The 6,278-nt window shown below is 37.6% G+C and overlaps 1 non-coding gene across 1 annotated transcript; it reads left to right on the forward strand.

Moving 5' to 3' along the window:
- The first annotated feature begins 1,474 nt into the window (after nt 1-1,474).
- Trnat-ugu (transfer RNA threonine (anticodon UGU)) lies at nt 1,475-1,548 on the forward strand. The gene has a single exon. It is a non-coding gene; the product is annotated as a tRNA-Thr (tRNA).
- The last annotated feature ends 4,730 nt before the right edge of the window (nt 1,549-6,278 follow it).

Below are 6,278 nucleotides of genomic sequence, written 5' to 3' on the forward strand. Positions count from 1 at the left end.
AACCAGAAGGAAGGTTGCAAACTCAGCCTAAGGATACTTGCAGAGGTATTTTGTTTGTCTTGTACAATTTATAAAGCCTTTCCCAATCTTTTAAAAATAGAGTGAGTTCTTATAATTCAGATTTCCCTCCACTTTAAAAAAATTAGAAGATCTGACAACCCTGGGTACCCATTTCCATTTGCCAAAAATTGGCTGGGGCTCAGCCTGTGTGTCCACAGACGCAGCCTTTTAGACAGGACTAAGTTCACCGTTTACTTAGCCGCTGTTGCCCCCATTCTGTATCACTTCCTACTCACACTGGCTTTCCTCACTTAGGTCCCGTGTAGGTCCCCTGCAAGTACTTTGGATGACTGCTGATGACAGCAGAGAGGAAAGTCCTGGGGAGGGGACCTAACAAAGCCAACACCAGGTGGAGTCAGGAGAAACCCATTGCGTTGACTAGGCTCATGGAAAACACTAGAAAATGGAGGCTTTCTCTTAAATATCAGTGAGCATCTTAACTGGTTCCTGTTTCTTTTTGACAATGACTATAATGACATTTACTGAGCATAGAACAAAATGTTGGCTTTATTAGGAAGGATTCATGGTCATCTTATGTGCATATGACTACAATAAATAAGAGCTGTCTAGCAAGTTGTTAGGCACAATTTGATAGCGCTGTTGTTTAATAAGGCCCTGCAGTTTCTATCTCTGTTTAGCTTAGGCACTGAAGCCTTGTGTCGCCAAGGGAGTTTCAATTCCATTTGAAATTTTGTGGTTCACTTTTCACTAACCCTTGGGCAATTCAGCACCCTCTGATGATGTGTGATTGATGATTCTTACATGTGCCATCCCATCAGGGTTTCTCTTAATGCCTTTCTACGGACGTGTCACGAATAGCACCGTCTTATGTTGAGAAGCAAAACACATTCCTTGTTGGGTTTTAACAGTTGTCAATCATACTTCTCTTTCCCCATGGCAGTGAAGTGAATGTCATGGTGCCTAGATATCTAGTTTATTTAGAAGCAACTTGTATCTAGTGTTATCCAATGTTAAATTCAGGGTTAAAATATTTTGGTGATTTTTTAGGGTATTGATCTAAATCTGTGCTGTTGTATACTTTGCCTAACCTAAACCAGCAGATAAATGAGAGACCAGCTACTAAGCTGATGGATTTGAAACTAAACAAAACTGTTGTTTTTTTTGACCAACATGGCTATTAATAATGGAGTGGAATGTATGTAGATGCTCCAGTTATTCATGCATCATTATCTATGACAAATGTTAAATCAGCAGTTTACATCCTATCCAAGAAGGAGTCTTCTTCATGCTTTTCTTTACATGAAATTATATATATCAGGGCATGCAAACTACTTTTAAAACTGAAAATCCAGCTTGAAAGGGAAATCTGCAAAAATTGTCTTTCTGCATACCAAAGTGAAACAGAAACATTTTCTATTTTGAAAATCTTCTGTTCTCAGCTATGTCAAGGGCTGGGGAGATAGCTCAGTTGGTAGAGTGCTTGCCTTGTAAGCACAAGGCCCTGGGTTCAATCCCCAGCACCCCCCAAAAAAAAAAACAAAACAAAAAAAAAAAAAAACCAACTCAGCTATGTCAATATTTGCTTCTACCAGAATGGATAATTTAATATTAGATTAGAAACTCAGTATAAGTTATGAGTGCAACTTAAATCAGAATAAAGCACTATGAACTTAGGTTGGCTAAGATAGACAGCAGTTCATAGTGACATATAATAGTCAAATCTTCAGTAGAAGAAAAGAAGAAAGAATTATTTATAATTTAGACATAACATTTAGTGAAGGGGCCCACAGAGGGCGACTTCTCAGCTGCTGTTCTGGGTTTCTCAGAAGTCCTTTGATGTCGAATCTTCAGTTCTTCTTGTACCTGTCCCATCACTCATTTCTGCTTTCATCTCTTAGATATTTTTGACCACTTGCTCGGTTCTAAAAAATTTAAAAGGTCTGAACGTAGGCCATCGTGCTTCACATCTTGGGTCTGAGTGCCCGTGTTAATCAGGTAGCTCAGACATTCCTCTGTGACATTGACTCCCAACAATTCGCGTGGTGGATCATCTACCATCTCATGTGACAACGAGGGTAAATTCTGAGATTGCTGTGTATTCAAATAAAAAAATGTAGGCAGAAGAAACAAACTATAGAAAAGTCTGTATCAAATGAGACAATTCCTTTTAAAGACATATCTACAATTTCTAGAATTTCTTCTAGATATGTCTTTAAAAATTGTAAAATGATCTTGGAAAAATTCAACTAATTAATTTCTCTTTAGCAGTGGCAAAGTAAAGTAATGATAATCTTCCACTGAGTAAAAACCAATTTACTGGTTTTCGTGTGTTGCTTATACAATAACATCCTCAAAAATATTGGTATTTTAGAAAACTACCAAAAGCCTGTGTTGTTTTAAAATGCATCTATAAAGTCATTGATGCTCCCTAAATCAAAAAGTGAAGTTAATTCCTTTTCTTTTCAGTGTCTCTGGATTAGTGACTCACTTCTAATAAATCAAGTAAAGTAGAAGTGATCACTTGCTTTGGGAGAAGCCAGACGCTCTATCATACGTGGTCTTACAGAGAAGCTCACGTGGTGAGAAACCGAGGCCTTAGCCACATCCCTCAAGAAGTGGAGGCTTCTTGCCAACAGGGATGGAATGAGTGACCTTGCAAGTCACTCATTGGACCCTCCGGTTCTAGGCAGTCTTCAGAAGACTGCAGCTCTGGCCCACATCTTAATGCCAATCCAACTCAGAATCACCCAGTGAAATGACTCCCAAATTCATGATTCACAGAAACTATGAGATAATATGTAATTACGGCTTTAAGCCACTAAATTCTGGGATAAATTGTTACACAGCATTGGATAACTAATTCTCACACCAAGATGACTCTGTAAAGGTAAAAATGTTTGTTTCAAGAAAAATTTCAATTGAAACAAAAATGCGGTAATCTAATAGCTAAGAATCTAATTGATGGAGAACATACTCAGTTATCTTACTTTATAAAGGAAAAGGTTCCCAGTTTCATGACTCTTTTCTTCCTAGTCTGGCATGGATTGTCACGTACACTCTCTTGCCCTCAGTCCTTAAATGTCAAGAAAGATGTACTTTGTAAGAAACAGGATTTGAGTTGACCATATTTGAGAATTTTGTGAAGAAGCAGAAGCAAAATATGAAACTTTTTCCATTTTTAAGGTACGCTTTTTTTCTGACTTTCCCAGAAAAAAAAATTATTAAGTTACTGCCAGAGGGGGTTCTTATGAATATATTTTTAAAAGAGAAAAATAGAGCCCATGTAGAATTATTTTCAGGTGGAGTTGATTCATGATTCAGTTGAGCTGGCACAAATTCTTGGGCAAAAAAAGAGGAATGCCTCTTGTTCAAGAAGAACACTCTCCATTATAAATCCTGATGAAAAATTACTAGCTATTTTAGCTAAGAGGTCATTGTGTATAAAGAGATTGGTAAACAAGAATGTATCTCAACAGTATAAGTTTTTTAATTTTTTAATCAAAACCTTAGTTTCACTGGAGGTATAAATTTGAACACATTCAAAAACACTCATTTGAAGGCAACTATTGTTCAATTAAGTCCTTTTTATTTTAGTCTCCAGAGATGAAAACCATGTAAGATGACCTTATGCCATGAGAACAAAGATATTGACGTGATATATTTTCAAAAGTATCTAAATCATACTGGATTTTCTCAATATGGGCCATTTCAACAAAACAAGTTGGAACCAATTGTAGAAATAAAGAAAAAAAAAGATGAAAAGAAAAAGAAAGAAAGTCACGTTTGCACCCATTCAAACCAATTTGGTTTGTTTTTATTCAAACCAAAGCATAGCAATCTTTATTTAGAATTTTATCTTTGAGAAGAATTAAAGGTGGAACCGTTGAGAAGGATTGAAGGGGGGACCCTGCCTGCCTGGTTTCTTCCTCCCCTCCCTTACTCTTTCCCTTTCTTTCTTGCCCTTTCCATTTCTAAATCTTGTAGCTTTCCAGTACACCCCTTTTATCCCAGAAATTAGACTTTCACCTATATATTTCCAGAATCAGCATTAATGATTTATCTCTTTCCAATACGTATTTGAGAAAAATAAAAATTATTTAATCTAAGTTAAAGTCAAATTTTCTGATTTTTTTTAATGCTTAAAACATGGCAAATAATTTATCAATAGTTCCAAAGAAAAGTAAAAAAATAAAAAAAGTTGTCTAGGACTGTTTCAGATGCTAGTTGAGCACTTCAGTTTTAGATACTTAAGAAAGATTTTCTATTTAATTAAGATGATATGAAATTAAAATGAATAATGAAGTCATACTGACAGTTTTAGGTTTCTTGAAAGATATGCCAGGAATTTAAAATAGCTGTGAAGTAAGTAAAGTTTATCTCTACAAAATGTGTCTCTATATTGATTACAAATGCAGAAAAATGTATTCTACTGTACTCACCCCCACATTAGTATTTGACTCTTATATCAGAATTTTCTCCCAACTTACTATTCTGTGGGTTAGAAAGGAAGACAACACAAGTTGACCACATCAAAGACATTAAAAATGGTAAAATGGATCCATAATGGCATATATTAGAAGAATAATGTATTATATTTCCTATCAGATGTAGGCAATCGGGCATCTTACAAGAGATGTTGTAAGAGTGGAGAGCTCTGGAGTTGGGCACAGAACCATCCCTTCGTGGCCATTTAATTTGTCAAAGCCTCACATTATTTTTGTGTGACAAGAAAACACTGCCATCATCCCATAGGTAGCTATGAAAGTTGAGTGAGATTATTCATGAGCAGCACTCCTCCCAGTGGCTGATGCAAAAGACGTGTCTAGCCATCCTCTCTTCTTATGTATTGTGATGACACATCAGAAATGCTTAACCATTATCTATTCTTATGATTATTTTTGATACCAGAGGAAGTGATACAATGGCTGAGGATCCCTCCTTGTTTTCTGAGGGAAGCCCTCGCTGGGGTAGAGGAAAGCTGAGCAGGTATATGCACAGGAGTTTTGTAAACCATGGATGGTCCTCCAAACACACAGGTTGGACATTTACAGAATCACACTTTGGCTTCAGTGAGACATCCCTGGCTTGTTTATTTGCAGAAATACTCATTTGATAATAAATGTGGCTGACCAAATAACCTATTCCTTCCACAGAACACCTGCTTGCGAGAACCTGGCCAGAAAATATAAACTTAAATCAATTCCAGAAAAAACTATGATATAAATAGTTTAGGGAAGTTAAAGGTAAGGAAGAGTAGATGAAAGAACTGTTCATCCATTCTTGTGTATTTAGTAGATTCACCAGGACAATAGTTGTCCATAAATTGTCCTGATAGGCAAGCGGATCCTCCATGGAGGGAGATTTATTTTATTTTCATCACTCACAGTCCTTCTGCCACTATGTCCAAATTTATGCTCCAGGAAAGGAACAGCATGACCTGCCTAGAACATGGAAATAATTGCTCAGTGTGAGTTGAAAAGCAGAGTTTTTAGAAAAGTTTATGGTGTGGCAATGATCTTAGACTTTATTTTACTAAATAAAGTAGTATTTTCTCAGACCTCTCTAAATTGTCTTTTCTGTGTCAACTTAAAGTCTCAAGGATTGAGCATAAAGAAAACAATTGAGGAGATAAAATGAGTGCATAAGAGAAGTTTTTGCTACCCAGGGTAGGAAAGCTGTTCCTTTCCCAGAAAAGCCTGGACTTCAGGAGATCAAGCAAGGGCAGGAGGTCAAAAAGGGGTATCCTGATTCTGACCCCAGATCCAAAATGTCTGGGGAGAAGCCATAAATATCCAGATAGGATGAGAGAAATACGAGTTATCCTGAGTGTAGCCTCTAAGAGAACTTCCACATCTGGGATGGCTCCGTGTTTAAGATGGTGTTCAGTGTGGCGTGAGGGTAGAGGAACTAGAGATGGTGCCTGCAGTGGTGGCCATGGGCATAACCACGAAGGTTTCCACCTGCTCGGCCTGGGTCAGGAGTGAACGTAAGAGTTTCTAGACTCCAAATGCAAGTATAAATTGTGCAAGAACCAGTGATGGGAACAGCCTTCCAGTGGGGAGGAGGGGAACGCAAAATAGGCATGCCTCAACCAGAAATAGATAGCTGGACCATACAGAAAGAGAGTTGTAAGAAGCTGCCAAACTGTCTTCTAAGGCGGCTGCACCATTTGCATCCCCAGCGGAGTGAATGAGTGTCCCTGTTGCCCTACCTCCTTACTCACAGTTGGTGTCAGGCTTTTGGATTTTGGCCATTGT

This window comes from Sciurus carolinensis, chromosome 15 (assembly GCF_902686445.1).
Source record: "Sciurus carolinensis chromosome 15, mSciCar1.2, whole genome shotgun sequence".
In the NCBI taxonomy this organism is placed as follows: Eukaryota; Metazoa; Chordata; class Mammalia; order Rodentia; family Sciuridae; genus Sciurus; species Sciurus carolinensis.